Source organism: Lactuca sativa, chromosome 5 (genome assembly GCF_002870075.4).
Source record: "Lactuca sativa cultivar Salinas chromosome 5, Lsat_Salinas_v11, whole genome shotgun sequence".
NCBI classification, from domain to species: domain Eukaryota; kingdom Viridiplantae; phylum Streptophyta; class Magnoliopsida; order Asterales; family Asteraceae; genus Lactuca; species Lactuca sativa.
In genome coordinates this window covers 160,825,624-160,841,431 of record NC_056627.2, presented here as the reverse complement: position 1 = coordinate 160,841,431, position 15,808 = coordinate 160,825,624, and the positions used below count along the sequence as shown (strand labels likewise).

At 32.9% G+C, this 15,808-nt stretch overlaps 1 long non-coding RNA gene across 8 annotated transcripts; it reads left to right on the top strand.

Annotated features, from left to right (window-relative positions):
• Positions 1-10,939: 10,939 nt before the first annotated feature.
• Positions 10,940-15,344, top strand: LOC111891883 (uncharacterized). Of its 8 annotated transcripts, XR_008224406.1 has the most exons (12): positions 10,940-11,686; positions 12,118-12,263; positions 12,334-12,395; positions 12,498-12,572; positions 12,673-12,745; positions 13,465-13,517; positions 14,022-14,223; positions 14,314-14,398; positions 14,502-14,614; positions 14,684-14,801; positions 14,880-14,976; positions 15,053-15,344. It is a non-coding gene; the product is annotated as an uncharacterized LOC111891883 (long non-coding RNA). The 8 variants fall into 8 exon arrangements; XR_008224403.1 differs by having other exon boundaries at positions 12,334-12,572; XR_008224405.1 differs by lacking the exon at positions 10,940-11,686 and adding an exon at positions 13,626-13,768 and having other exon boundaries at positions 12,252-12,572.
• The last annotated feature ends 464 nt before the right edge of the window (positions 15,345-15,808 follow it).

Here is a 15,808-nt window from a genome sequence, read left to right as displayed (position 1 = left end):
CATTCGGTAACTCGGTGTTATAAAACGTGCCTTTGTGTATGATTCAACAAGTAGTAGAACAAGCCATATGAGTCGAAGTTTATCCATTCCTTTTACCTTCGGGATAAAAGCGATATTTGTGGGCCGCTCGATGATTTAATGATGATACATGTGAGTGTTTGGCCAAGCCAAGACTGATTTGATTTGTTTAATCAGTCAGTCATCATGAATCGGAAATCAGGAAACAACAAATGGACAGAGAGAATGATTAGAATCCATGTCTCAGTCCATATGATATCTAGAATGGAGGAATATATGATCCCTTATCTAATGGACAAGTTCGTTGACAAGATCAGAGTTCGACAGCGGCTTTAAGAGCTACGATTGCCAGTTAGGTTTTGAAGTCATACTCAATAATAGTTTTAGACTTATCCAAGTGGGAGACTATTGGATTAATGTCTAAGTCCATAACTATATTTGGTATGTACTTGACCCGACCCGGCATGGTCCATTTAGGTTGCACTTCACCGGCACAATTTATATGGATAGTATTTTGAGAATAGTATATTTATGATTTATATTAATATATTATAAGTTCTAATATATTAATATAATCATATTATTTAATTAGTATTGATCAAGAATTAATTTATAATTAATTAAGTGATCAAAATGAACTAATTAAATATGGACTCTTAGATATATATATATATATATATATATATATATATATATATATATATGTGTGTGTGTGTGTGTAGTGGGCCAAGTTCATTTAGGTTGGGCTAAGTCTTCATGGATAGTCCATGGAGCTTTAACCCATGGATCCTAGGAAATGAAAGGTCATGGGTATTAGGGTTTAACCCTAATCCTCCATACTATATAAAGATGTCCTTGGTTGGTTAAATGGGCACTAGTGTGGGTACACTAAGAGGGCTAGCCAATTTCACTAGAGAGAACCAAGTATCCATATTCTCTAAAGTCTTCCAAGGTGTTTTGGTGATTTGTGATTCCATTTGAGGCTTCCACACTATTGGGGCTAAGCTCTTAAAGCTTGAAGACATCAAGCTACACCAAAAGGTATGTCATTTAACTAGTCTTTGTAGTATAGTTACCTCATAGTATGCTAGTTAGGATTAAAGCCTTGGAAAGTTCTTATTTGCATGTATAAAAGAGAAAACATAGATCCAAGGTTTATAGGGTTGCATGTACACCATAGGAGTGTTAGAATGCTCAAAATCCAACAATAAGTTCATTACAGTAATTTCACAAGATTAAAATCAGATAATCAGCTTACAAAGTATATATCTTAATAAACAATATGTTGGGTCACCAACACCAAACACGGCAACAACTACCATTATAAACACCAAGATCCACCAGTCATATCTCTATTTACAAACCAACACACATGTATCATATCGATGTGATTTCATTTCACTATTAAATACTTAACCATAGTTAGAAAACAAAGAAAATCTTGGATTTCCAGATCTCTATCCTCATAACTGTACTCATATCCTAAATTGATCTCTTCTAATGGACAGTGGGTCACCTTAAATAAGAATGGGGAACATTGTGAAATGATATCAGCAGAATGTTTCATTGCTATTACGATTGGAAATTATAGAGATTATGTACCATATAATGGTGAAAATAAATCACGATTAGTTGTACTTCTTTAAATTTCTAGTTTTTTTTACTGTTTTCACGAATATATACTAATGCACGTAATCTTTTCCGCATTTTTCGTGCAGATTCGAAGTGCGCAACCGAAAAGGTCTTTACGAGCATTTCAAAACATGTGTGAGAACAAAATTTTTGTCACTAAATATCACATACACGGTAAACCTTGTGTTCAAGTATAAGTGCAAACCGACAGACTTTTTAGGCATTTGGTACTTGTTGGCTGGAGAGACAAAAAATTCGATTTCGTTTGTAGCACATAAGAGGGCAGATGGATGGTTGACGGCTGAATTGTTTCAGTTCATCAGCGACACGAGAAATTTTGATCTTGAAATTATGTTCCGCTGCCGAAATTTAATTGAACTAGAAGGCATCGAGTTTCGGCCCCTGGAGAGAGTAAGCTGAATTTGATCATTTAAATCATTTTGTTTATGTTGATTTTAGTGTTTCAAATATTCTTGGAGCAAAATTTCATGGCTACAACATTTAAATCTTAAAGAACCCTTAGGGGTCACCAACATTTTGCGGAAAAAGATTTTGTGGTATTAAGAAGAACACATCTCCAGAATGCGGTTTTCTTCAATAGTCAATCAGAGTCTAATGTGTAAGATTTATTCAGCATGAACTGCTGTCAGAGGTTGTGGAGGTGGATATGCAGACTAAATCACACCCAGATATGTATTGGGAACAAAAACTGCCACTTAATTATGCAGTTGTAATCAAGAGGTCAAAAGATCGTCTGCAATGGACAACCAAGAAGGAACTCTACACTATTCTCTGCAAGGGGTTCCCAGACGCAAATGGTGAAGAGGTATACTTCAAGATATGAATGATTCCTTCCTATTGTTTAGATACATTCACATATGTAGTTGGTTGATCACTTATTTCTCATATGTAGCTATTGTGGACCCTATGGACACCAGTTCAGATTAAAACATCCATGATTCCAAAACAAGTACTTACAAATTTATTGATTGACAGTGGTTTTCCCTTGCAAAAAATGGGAAGAACTGTCATATGCTATCAGCAAGACTGGCTTTTGGATATGCATATTGGAGATGGGAATGGCGGTCTTTCCCTCAATCAAGGTTCTTTTCTATCTGTCTCCCACCCCGTTTTCTGTATCAATGTCTATGTTTTGCATATGGAAGGAAGATGATTTTCAAAATGGATCTTCAACCTACTAATCTATTTATGTATATTTATATCTATAGGGAGGTGATTCATATATAAATTTTTCTCCACCCACAACAATTTATGTTTTAAAGTATTATATTGTACAATCTTAGTAAAAAACATAAATTGTTGTATATAGATAAAAATCGTTGAGTACGAATCAGTTCCCATACATCTCTATCTATATTTATATATGAAAAAATTTAACTTTCACCACATGCATTTTCACCCATGTTTTGAAACCCATTGGCTCTTCAACTTCCAACTTAATATATTTTATTTATTATTTAAATACATTTTGTTTGTTATTTTAAATATGATGTTAAATCAAAAATGTATTTCAAAATAGAAAATAAACATGTAAATGTTAAAAGGCTACTTTTTTTTTTTAAATAATTAAATAGTTTAGAATGTAAAACCTAAATTGACATGTCAAATTAATAAAAATGGTTAATCTTTTAAATAATCATCACAATCGAAACTAAATAAATGGTTAAACAAGTGAATTTTAAAACAGTTAAACCATAACATGAGTTAAAATATTGGTTTGCCTAGGCTTTGGTCTCTTCAAAAAAAAAAAAAAAAAAAAAAAAAAAAAATATATATATATATATATATATATATATATAATTATATTTAGTTTTAGTTGTGGGTAGAGGTATATATATATATATATATATATATATATATATATATATATATATATATATATATATATATATATATATATATATATATAATTATATTTAGTTTTAGTTGTGGGTAGAGGCCATTATAATTTTAATAGATGTTTATGTTATCATGTCAATTAAAATGGTTACATTTGTATATACCAACTTATTATAAAGGTTATTGCTTTAGAGTTAATGTCAATGACATAGTGATTTTCAATAATATATATTTTTAAAAATCTTAACACATAATTTTGATCTACATTCGCCTAGTTAGGTGGGTTTTCTGCCACCTAGGATTTAGTGACCGTGGAAGTGCATCCCATAAATTAGGTTTACCCTTTTGAAAAATCTTCGGTCGATATGTGTTTAAACTTACAAGCATTGAGTATTCTGGTACCTATTGTGTTACTCTATTTTAAAGAGATTCCAACACTCATGATAAAACATCACAACGTAACACATGGGATAGATTCTAGTACATGTAGCCCTCTAATTCTTCACAACCTATTGCACGAGTATGTTTTCATATTTTTCTATAATTTCTATTTAAAACAACGGGTTTTTGTAGATTCAAAAAAGTGGCTTTTGTTCCTGATGGCAGCTTTGAGATAGAATGTGAATCCGATATGTTGTCACCTCAAACCACATATGCAACTTATCTTGTTTACAAACTAAAAGAAAACCATTCTCATTTTAAGTCCCCCGTGGAAGTGCGTATGTCATTAGATTCTTCCTATTTGAATAATTCATGGTATATCTATCTACTTGGACCTCAAAACCCACTTACTAAAGGAAAGGTTTATCAAAAGAAAAGCCTTCCACAACAAAAGAATAATGATTGGATGGAAGTGCAAATATGGGAATTTCAAACTGACACTACCACCAGGAAGTTTCCGATAAATCTTCGATTAAGACAATCTGATGACAAGCCACTTAAAGGGCTTATTGAGGAAGGCGTTGAGTTTAGACCCATATTGGTTCTCTTATTTATATTGGAAATAAATCAATTATACTAGGTTCTTTTTATGTATTAACGTATAAATGAAGCGGCTTGTTTTTTTTGAATTGATATTATTATGTTGATTGATATGTTTTTTCCACTACATGTCTCTGAGAATAACATCACCTAATTATGCAATTTGTAATAAGCTACTACTAATAATAATTATGATTGGGAAAATATTGAAGCATAAAGCTACTTAGTCATAACATGAAACTTAGAGAGTGTGTTTGCGTCGTGAAACACTAACTTCTTAGAACAAGTTCGCTGGAGTCAGTAATCATTTTGAGGGAGGCCGATAACTACGGTGACCAACCTTCTCAAACTTGTTATGCATAAATATAGAGAAAAAAGTAGGGATTAACGTATGATGTCCATGGAGCAATAGAATTGTATGACACTGTTCTATGAGAGACGATGTGGAGGACAATAGAGATATTTTATTACAAAATAAAAATATGGCTAGAGTTTTATTAATGAGGAAAAAACTAAATTACGTTGAAAGAGAAACAAGACTATAAATAGGAAAGTAATCTTAGATTAGCCAACCGAACAAGCTATACAAAATAGGTTAGCCTACACTACAAGAAATCTGGTCATTACCGGCGACGCTATTAGAGACGACACAGAGCTTTAGCGGCGACTCAAGCTTGAGTCGCCGCGAATAGCATCGCCGGTAATGCTCTACGATCCGAATCCGTGGTTATCCCTTCTGCTAAATCTCAACCATCAAATCAACGTTCTAATCCGGCTCTTCTCGCACAACTTCAATACCGGCGACATTTTGTCGTTGCTAAAGGGTAAAATTGTCGCCGTTAAAGTTCGTGAAAAAAGAAGTGGGATAAATTCCCTCCTTTGATGTCGCTGCTAATACCAAATTGTTGTCGGTAAAAGCTTTCGTCGCCGCTATTAAGTGTCGCCGCTAAAGGTCGACGGAATAAGACCCATCATCGGTGTCGCTTTCTTTCTTCCTGCTTTTTCCTTCTGATTCGCATGTTCTTTTTCAAGCTTCAACTCGTGATCGTTCCTTAGTATAAACTTCTCCCTTCCTTCGCCTTCAACCACCAGGCAGCAACCACAACCGGTGTTTTCCACCTAATTTCAGCGATGGGTCGGCTACTACCGGCGATTTGAAAGCTTCACCGGCGACGGTGAGCATCTCTTTCATCATTTATCTATTTATTTCTCATTTAACTCCGGTTTTCAGTTTATATTCGACATTAATTTCTGAAAAATGATATTTTTCAGTTTTTGTTGGTTTTGACTGTGTCACCGACGACTGAAGCTTGATTTTCCGATCACCATTGTTGATTTTCGGCAACCATAGGAACTTTTTATCCTTTAATTTTGAGATTATTTACAAAAAATTGTGTATTTGTGCCTATTATGTGAAATTACCCATATTTATGTATATGTGTATTTATATGTATGTCTTAAATATGTATTTGTATGAAATGGATATTTGGTGTTTTTATGTATGAAATGTGTATATTTGATATATGTATGTCACACCCCCGAACCAGGACGGCGGAAACATCTGGGGGCGGATGACGTCATTGTATAGTATCATAACAATTGAATATAAATGGACATAGCAACCCACACAACATACATTAAGAGATACAAACTTCCATTGTTTACATAGTGTATTTGTTTAAATTTTACACAACATTGACTGAAAAGTAACAATTTCCAAGTACAACAAAAATCCAGTTCCGATGACTTTAGTACCTACTTACTGTTCCTGAGAATACAAGTCATTTTAAAATCTCAACAATGAATGTTGGTGAGTTCATAAGCATTTTTGTATAAATATCGATTTGTATCTGTTTTGTTGGAAAAGTATTGTATGTTTCCAGAAAATCTGATATTTTCTATAATAGTGAATTGTATGTCTTATACCAAAGACAGAAACTGTATGTATGCATGTTTCTTTATATGTTCCGAGAAAATCCAAAATTTTCTGATGTATGAAAATCTGTAGTCTTAAACCCTAAGACCGGAATAGTGATAATAGTGTATTGAAAAATAGTATGTAGTTTTATGATTTATAAAACAAGTGTGGTGTGAGATTCCCGTAAACCAAGATAGTATTGGTAACCCCTATATGAGTCACTATAACCATGCTTGATATGACTGTATACCTGTTGCGACGTTCTTCAGACGTCGAAAATAGGTAAGATATTTGTCACCCTAGACTGGTCCATCTAGTTGTAGTGAACAACTCAGGTGTGAGGGTGTCAATGCCCGTATAGATCTATACACAAATACCTTGCTCTCCCTCCAGGAGAGTCTGGTTATAATTGGTTATAATTACAGGACTTAGAGTGTATGCTAGGTAGGTACAGTCTAAAGCAACTTATATTGATGTGCAAGATCTATGGTGGTATATCGTTTGGACAAAATATCCCAGATCTCTTTTCCTGTGGTATACAATCTAAACTGTTGAGGTATTTCAATGGTGCACGAGTCACATATGACTGTAATGATTTCACCGTTCTTGCACAACCAATCTTCTTCTCGTAGATCAAATGCATCTTTGTCTTCTTTTTCTTTGATTACTGAACGAGATAATGATCTAGTTACAACACAGCATAACTTTTTGGATTGAAGGTAGCTTGTCATTTGACGAGCCCAAACAACATAATTTGTACCATTGAAAACGATACTAATGGGTCGTGATGTGATTCCAGTGGTTGACATGGAGAAAATAAGAAAATTATACCACAGGGGAAATATGACAGAATGACTAGTAATACCAAAGGGTATTAAATAAGTATTTAATGCCAAAAAAATGGAACCTAGTTAAGGTCTTATGGGTAAACGAGAACTCCAAGGAATAGTGTAGTATCCAAACAAAGTCTCAAATAAAAGAAACCTTGAAACAGGGATAGATAAAGCTTCAAACCAGAGATTTATTTTCCTGTTGAAAAGAGGGGCGGATTTTTTTTTGATGCGGTGGTGACTGGCGGTGATTCAGAGGAAAGTACCAGCGATAATGGAACTTGAGTTTGACGGGAAGGAAGATTCAAGCAACAATTGAGACAATGGGGTGTCTGGTGAAGGGAACAACGACAATAGGGCAGATTGAAGTGGTTTGGTTGTCTGAGTGTCTCCGGCGAAGTCAGTACCAGAGATACTAGGGTTCCAGCAAGGTTACTTTTCCAAGAGAGCCATGAGCTTTGATACCATGAAGGCTTTTGATATAAAAGATCGAATTGTATATTTGTTGCTGTGTTACAATGAGATCTAAACTAAAGTATATAGACTAAACAATGAAGCTAACTTAGGAAAAGGCTAATTACAATACATATACAAGGAAAGTAGATATATTTTGAATATACGTTAACAAATTTTATGGTTAAATATTATTTCGCCAAAAGTGTCTTGTTTCATATGGAGAGTGAGGCTTGGGAGAATTTATGTAGCAGAAACCTTGCTTAAAAGGGGCATTCACATTAATTGGAGTAGCTAACGTTTTTGTGAAAGGGTAGTAGAATCAGTGGATCATGTTCTTATTAGTTGCGAGTTTTCTCAAACGTTATTGGATTGGATTCTAAAACGGTGCGGGATTACACAAAAACATTTCGTGAATGTCGTGGATTTTCTTAACTTTGCAGCAGGTTGGGGTAATTGCCCTAAAAAACGAAAGATACTTGTAGCCATCTTCTATGGATTTGTTTGGCGAATATGGAAGGCGAGAAATGAGAAAGTATTTAACAAGGTGGTACAATCTCCTACTATGGTGGCGAATGACATAATCTCTTTAGTTTACACATGGTACAAACATACCCGAAAAAACAACAAATGTAGATGGATTGATTGATGTTGCTCTCATTTTACTTGTTTGTAATATACTTTATGTCTTGTTTTCTTTTTGTTGCCTCCGTCTAGTTCCTTGCTAGTCGTGGGGTTTATTAATAATATTTGCGGTTTCCGAATAAAAAAACCAAAGGCATGTCGCTTTTTTTTTTTTTTTTTTTTTTTTTTTTTTTTTTTTTTTTTTTTTGGTGATAGTGTATTTATGCTATAAAATACATAGAATGTATCTACCGAAGTCGGAGCAAATATTTAACGCCTAACTTGTTAGATTTAATTGGGGAAAATATATAACCCATTGTGTTTGGGTTATCAACAAAGCCCACATATGAAAATCTTTAGCGGATATGCTACTTAAGAAATTTTGACCATTTGAAATTGGACAAATAACTGTTTTTAAGCTTTGTCCGTTGCCAATATAGCAATAACAATAACTTGAAAAAAAAATTACTTGGCCAATTCGAAATAGTCAAAATTTCTAAAGTTTTTTTTCTTTATTTTTTCACTTAATGGGTTTTTTGATATTAAAATTTTCTTTTTGATAACTGATCCAAAACACAGGTTTTTCCTGTATAGTTTCCTAAGTTATCTCTTTACACAAAGCCGAGATATGGGTGTCTCACTATTAGATTTTTTGTAGTGCATTCAAATAATTTTTTTAATGTCATTACTCTTTTGCAAGTTGTATGCATTTTTTAATTAATAAAATCTATATATAACTAGTGTGAATCCAACAAGATTAAACAAGTAATAGTAAATGTCAACTCTTGATCCAATCAAATGCAAGAAAAAGAATGAGACCATGAGCTGGGTTAACTGATCAAAAGTTCAACACATTGTTTTGACTTTGGCCCTTGATTATTTAGAAAATGTTTTTAAATAATTATAAAAATACAATACTTCAAAATTTATGTAGCTATAAAGATTGTATTTTTTACTTAAGTTTATATTAAAACCATTATAGATACAAAAATTGGGACAACCTGCAATTTGGTTTTGGTACAATCATTTAACAGGTTACACAACAATAATTGTCTTCATTGATAATTCAATACAGTAATTATATTGCTTCAGCATTACTATATATTGAGTATATGAATCCACCATGTCATAAAAAAAGATAATTATTGACATCAATAGGCAAAATAGAACGTAGATCCTCAGTTATTTGGGTTGTTAAGATCGAAATCTTACTTTAGATCGTTTCATATTTTGCAAGATTGTGATCCTAAAATAGGATTGAATCAAAAGATACTATCAAAATGAACTTATATTCAAATTTTCTCGCAAATTCTTGGTTGTGAAGTGTATATATATATATATATATATATATATATATATATATATATATATATATATATATATATATATATATATATATATTATAACTTGATAGTAATTAAGACATTGATAGTATAATCAACTTTGGCTTTCTAAGAGTGGACCATAAGTTTTGTTTGCTTCAAACCGTAAAAATTAAGAAGAAATGTCTTAATCAGAAAAAAAAAAAAAAAAAAAAAGAGCATTGTGATCATGTACAATTTTATGATCTTAAGATCATTTGATGAAATGAGTGTGTTATGCCTAATTCGAGATAAATTGATGAAATGACTTTGTGGATTATTATAGGTGTTTTATGTCTCGTTCGAGATACATTGATGAAATGGTGAACCTCTACAAGAGTTATTGCAACATGTGATACTCGATTTCAATATGAATAGATGGATTTTTTATATTCAACTATATAATAAAACTAGAAAGGTAAGATTGGGATCATAGTGCGATCAGGGTCGTTTTTTACTTATAAAATCTTAAAATTATATGATCTTAGGATCAAAATCCGGACTGTAATAACAATGGGACAATCATTTCAGTTGACTTTTATTGTTTTATTTGGCTTTTCTTACTACAATAAATAAATCATCTATACTTTAGTAACATTTTATATATTTATATATTCCTATTGTCCAACAATTAACTTAGTATAAAATCAAGCCACAAGAGAAATGAAATATTCTATTATTTAGAATTATTAAACTAAAGATTGTAGAGTGCACTCAAACATCCATTGACCAAGATATAATTATAATATATAACTAACTTGAAAAACACAGTAAGAATAAAAAATATTCACTTTTGGTGTCATTTTGAATGTACTGATGAGATCCTTTAATAATGTAATTTATCAAAATAATACATATCTTTTGCTACATACTTCTATTAAATTAGGTTAATAAAATGAATGATAAATGAAAAAAAAATAAAATTAAAAACTACGACAACCTTTTGTGTAAAAAGAAAGGGTGTAATTACGATTTTTAATTTCAAAATTTCTTAAAGAAAGAATGAAACGTGGGTAGGCAGTTGTTAAATAGCACTTGTCTTGGTCTCTTGGAATTTTGAGGTCATTAAGGGAGGGTGCTCACCATTAGAATTTTATAATTACAAATTAATTACCTCACACACTCGATTTTACATCTGTTCTCAATTTCAATAGGTATAGAAGGATCCCTTGTCAAGTAGTGCATTTGTAACTGATTCCAACAAATTGATACTAAAACTATAAATGTATAAAATGAGGGTAAGATGGTAATTGGATCACTACTAGAAACCTAACCTACAGCGATGGAATCAGCGACAGATTTTATCTGTAGCTAATTAGCGACGGTTTACTGAGGAATCACTGATGGAATGCATAAATATTTCAATCCAAATAATTATAGAAGTTTAGAGACGTATTACCAAGGGATCAACGACAGATTGGTATGATTTTATCGACAAAAAAACAGTCCCTCGCTGAACCGTCGAAAAGTAAAACCTCTCAACGAGGGAATAACGACGGATTGCAAAAAATTAGTGGCTTTTTTTCCTGGCCCTCGCTAAACCTTTGCAGAAAATCTACGCCTTCCTTTTTTCATTCCTAGCTTTTCTTCCTTTACTCGTTCCCTCGTTTTATTTTCATTCCCACCGATTTATTCCCTAAGTGACGATTTCCTACCAAATCCCTATATGACCGTCAAATCTCTACTCTGTCCAGGAAATCGCCTCCACCACAGTCAACCTGCATCATCCCTCTTTGAAGCCTCTCAAAGGAAAACCTGATCTGAAATCACATCCTCGTTGGCTTTCTTCTCGGTTTGACTCCCTTCCTCGTTGACTCACAGCTTACGTCCATGCCAATGCCTTTCGATCTGTTGATTCACAACTACTCCAGACCATACAACTGCTTAGCGGCAACAACGACGTCGATCACCCGATAAGATAGCGGTGGTGGTTCTGTTGGCGGTAGCTGGATCACAGTGGTGGTCATCCCATTCAAGCTCTTGTTTATAGAAATTTGATTAACCTTGAGGTAATTTTGAACTTTGTGGATGATATGCATAAGTTTAGGTCACTGTATTGTGTTGTGTTAGATTGATAGGATTAGCTATGAATTGATAATCTTGACAATTGATGAAGTTAATAGCATGTACCTAATTGAAAACAAGTAGCAATGTGTTGAAAATTATTCAATGAATCTCGTGAATTACTCAAGGAATCTAATCTCCTGGAAAGTGGATGAAGACTGTTCTTTTTTGGAAGAGTCATCAAAATCTAATATCTCAAAAGTAAGTAAAAGTGTTAATTTACAGTTTACAGTTACACCTGTTACTAGTAAAACACATATACATGATGGTATCTTATTATTCTTGAAGGATGCTAGTTTAGACAAAAAGACCTCCATTACCCTCAACACACAATCAAATGATCTTGCTCTTGATTCTACTATTATGTCAACACCAGTGGGCCACATCAGCAACATAAATGGAGAACAATCACAGTTAGAGAAGAGCTCCAGTGCCAACTTACTAAATGTTGCAAATGATGATGATTTAATCAGGCTAGAACAGGCTGCTACTAAGGCACAAGCAGCTTTCAGGGGATACTTGGTAAGGTTAATGCATATTACAAGAACATTGCAGGAAATAGCAATTTACTTCACTCCACTTACTAATATAGGAGCTTTCAAGCCTTCTTGTAATATTTCAGTTACATTTAATGATGTGAAAACTCACAAACAAGTAAGCTATTCTTATTGTTCTCATTCTAGATAGATGATTATTGTTTAGTATATCAATACTTTGGCCTGCTATAATAATTCTTCCTTACTAATTCATCATCAGGTTCCTTTGAAGAAGGAAAAAGGTCAGATATCAATGGTGCCTCTTTTCCAAAGTCAAGAAAGCATTGCTGGAGTTGTATTTATTGATGGTTTTGTAATTTTGTTGGATAATAAACCTCTTACTTGCTAGCTACTGATCGAAACAAGTTGAATTTACTTATTTACCCTTTTTGCAGATATCTGTAGACGCAATGCAAGGGAAGAAGGTCGAACATAATGTCATTAAAATAGAACTCCTTGGTCAAATTGGTGAGTTTTCTACTTATTTATAGGAGAAATTGTCATGCAAATCAATATTAATAATATTTTAGTATTTTATTTCTGTTTGTATAAATATATTTTGACAGAGGCAACTTCTATGACTTTACCTCTGTTGGTAAGCCCATCTGTTTGGAGGCTAACTTTTACATGTTATTGATGAAATGACAACTTTTATGTTGTTTTTTCATTGATAATTGATAATTCAACATCATTATTCATCAGTAATTTACTATGTTACCCTATGTTATTTAGTTCATGAACTGGATGTTCCTGGTGAAATATATGAAAGGAAAACATTTCCTTTTGAATTTTCTTCAGTTGAAATGCCTTATGAGACATACAATGGTGTCAATGTGCGACTTACGGAAACACCATCTTATATCTAAATTCAAATAACATACAAAAAAGCATAAAACCATGATTATGATTGCATATAAAATGGGTTTTAGCAAGTGATGAAGCTCTATTTTTGTAGCAAGTTGAAAATTATAGTCTGTGTTCTAGAGTGAAATTAAGTAGTTGATATCTGTGAAAAATGTTTTCTCTTGATCACAATTTAAAAGTAAACTTAAAGCAAAAGTAACACTTTACATGGAAATATATTTAGTGTTATAAAATATCTCCATATCTTCATATCTCCATGTGAAATATATTTTGTAGTTGTTTCCTTTTATTAATTTTTTTAATCATTATTCATTTCTTGACAGATCAATGTGTCAATATATAAGTACGACATCCCTTGAGTAGTTCTCCAAGGCAGGTATGTAATTTTGTCTTATTTCGTCTTCTTTTTTGGCCAATGCATCTTTTGATCAATGTAATGTAACCATTGAACGATTATGATAAACATGCTCTAATGATTCTGTAGGAAACATGATAATAACCTCCGTTAATGATTTTAGAAAGACAAATAGAATTAGTTTTTATTCCCTTGGTTGATGCAAGTGTTGCTAGAGCTGAGGGTTTTCAGTTGGCCAAATGTCTCTCTGTTTTTTGATCTCATCGCCATTGGTAAACTTTCAATCAACTTACGTTTCATCACTTTTCACCTTTCATCGTCTATCTGTTATTGATCACTTCTCGGATTTACATTAAGTAAAATTGATACATATATATGTTTTGTTGATTAATACACGTTGTTTCTCTTAGTGTCGTTATGCAATGAATTTGTTATATATGTATGTATGTATGTATGTATGTATGTATGTATGATGTTGGGATGTATTGGTATCAATTAACCTAAAAGTCAAACCAATTTTATTAGGATTTGGAGAAACAATTGGAGCTGGAGTTTACATTCTTGTTGGAACAGTTGCTAAAGAGAAAACAGGGCCTGCAATCACAATATCATTCCTCATAGCCGAAATAGCAGCTGGACTTTCAGCATTATGTTATGCATAACTCGCATGTCGTTGCCCATCTGCAGGGAGTGCATATCACTATTCTTACTTATATGTTGGAGAAGGGTAATCTCGTAATTTCTCCTAAGAATTCTCGTATTCATATATTCATATTTTCTTTCTACAAATCAATATTCTATCCCCTTCAACTTCCAGTGTTGCTTGGTTGATTGGTTGGTCCCTGATTCTTGAATACACACTTGGTGGAGCAGCAGTAGCCTGTGGCATATCCACAAATATGGTGCACTTCATCTCCTTTTTCTTTCAACCTAATTTATAATTTCAATTTTCTTTTTCGAATTATAATTTCAATTTTAAACAAGCTGTGTTTTTTGGAGGTCCAGATAAGCTTTCTGCTTTCTTAACTCGACCCACCATTCTTGGAATTGTAGTTGATCCTTGTGCTGCTGTTTTAGTCTTCATTATAACTGGACTACTTTGCACTGGAATCAAAGAGGTATTTTAGTCCTTTCAGTTAATGACTTATTCTTAAATTTTATTATACTAATAAAATGAATACTTTTAGAGTTCATTGGCTCAAGGCATAATCACAACAATAAACGTTGTAGCCTTGCTTTTCATCATAGTAGTTGGTGGATACATAGGTTTCAAGACTCAATGGGTGGATACAAAGTTCCAGGCGGGTAATATGTTCATTTTTTTCACATGTGTTAAATTACCATTTTACCCTTGGCAACATGAAACATGTTTCTGATTTTCAGGTATTTCCCGTATGGAGCTAATGGAGTACTTGCTGGATCTGCAACCGTTTTTTTCTCATATGATGGTTTTGATGCAGTAACCAGCACAGCAGAAGAGGTAACACTAGTGATTGTGATTGTTCTTTCTAATGGGTATAATTGTAATTTTCATATTGTTTATATTACACGTGAAGAATCCTAGAGAGATGTATCTGCTGTTGTGATTGTTTTGGTGCCATGTTCCCAATTAGACCCTGATACCCCTATCGCCTTTGCTTTTGCTAGTTATGGAATGAATGGAGCAGTGTAAGCATACAACATTTCTTTCTGAAGGGCGTAATTGTAATTTCATGTTTATTTACATCTAAAATGATCATCATGATTTCATATATGTTATAACAATCGGATCTGTTACTGCTCTCTGTGCTGCTTTTGGTTGTATCATTATTTGATGTTTTTTAGTATAATAATTTGATGATTGAAGTATTTTTTTTTCCTTTTAGAATCATAATAAAAAAATGATATTACAAGTTCGCGACGAATTAGTGACAATAAATAAATAATAATAATGCATGAATTTAGTGAGGGATTAGCTACAGAAAAAAAAATCATGTCTAAAGTTTGTGACGGATCAACGACGGAAAAAGAACAAAATTAATTTAAGAATTTTTCGAGGGATTAGCTATGGGGAAAAATCATGTCTAAAGGTCGCGACAGATCAGCGATGGACAAAAAAAAATTTAGTATATGAACTTTGCAAGGGATTAGCTACGGAAAAAGAAACTGATCATGGAAATTTGCAACAAAACAGCGACGGAATGTCTTTAACAAATTTTGTCGCTAACGTCCTGGGTAAATGTATTGAGTAACATTTAGCGACGGATACTCTGTCGCTAAATTTGTCGCAAGGAAAAACTAATCCGTTGCTAAAACCCTCGCTAAGTCATTAG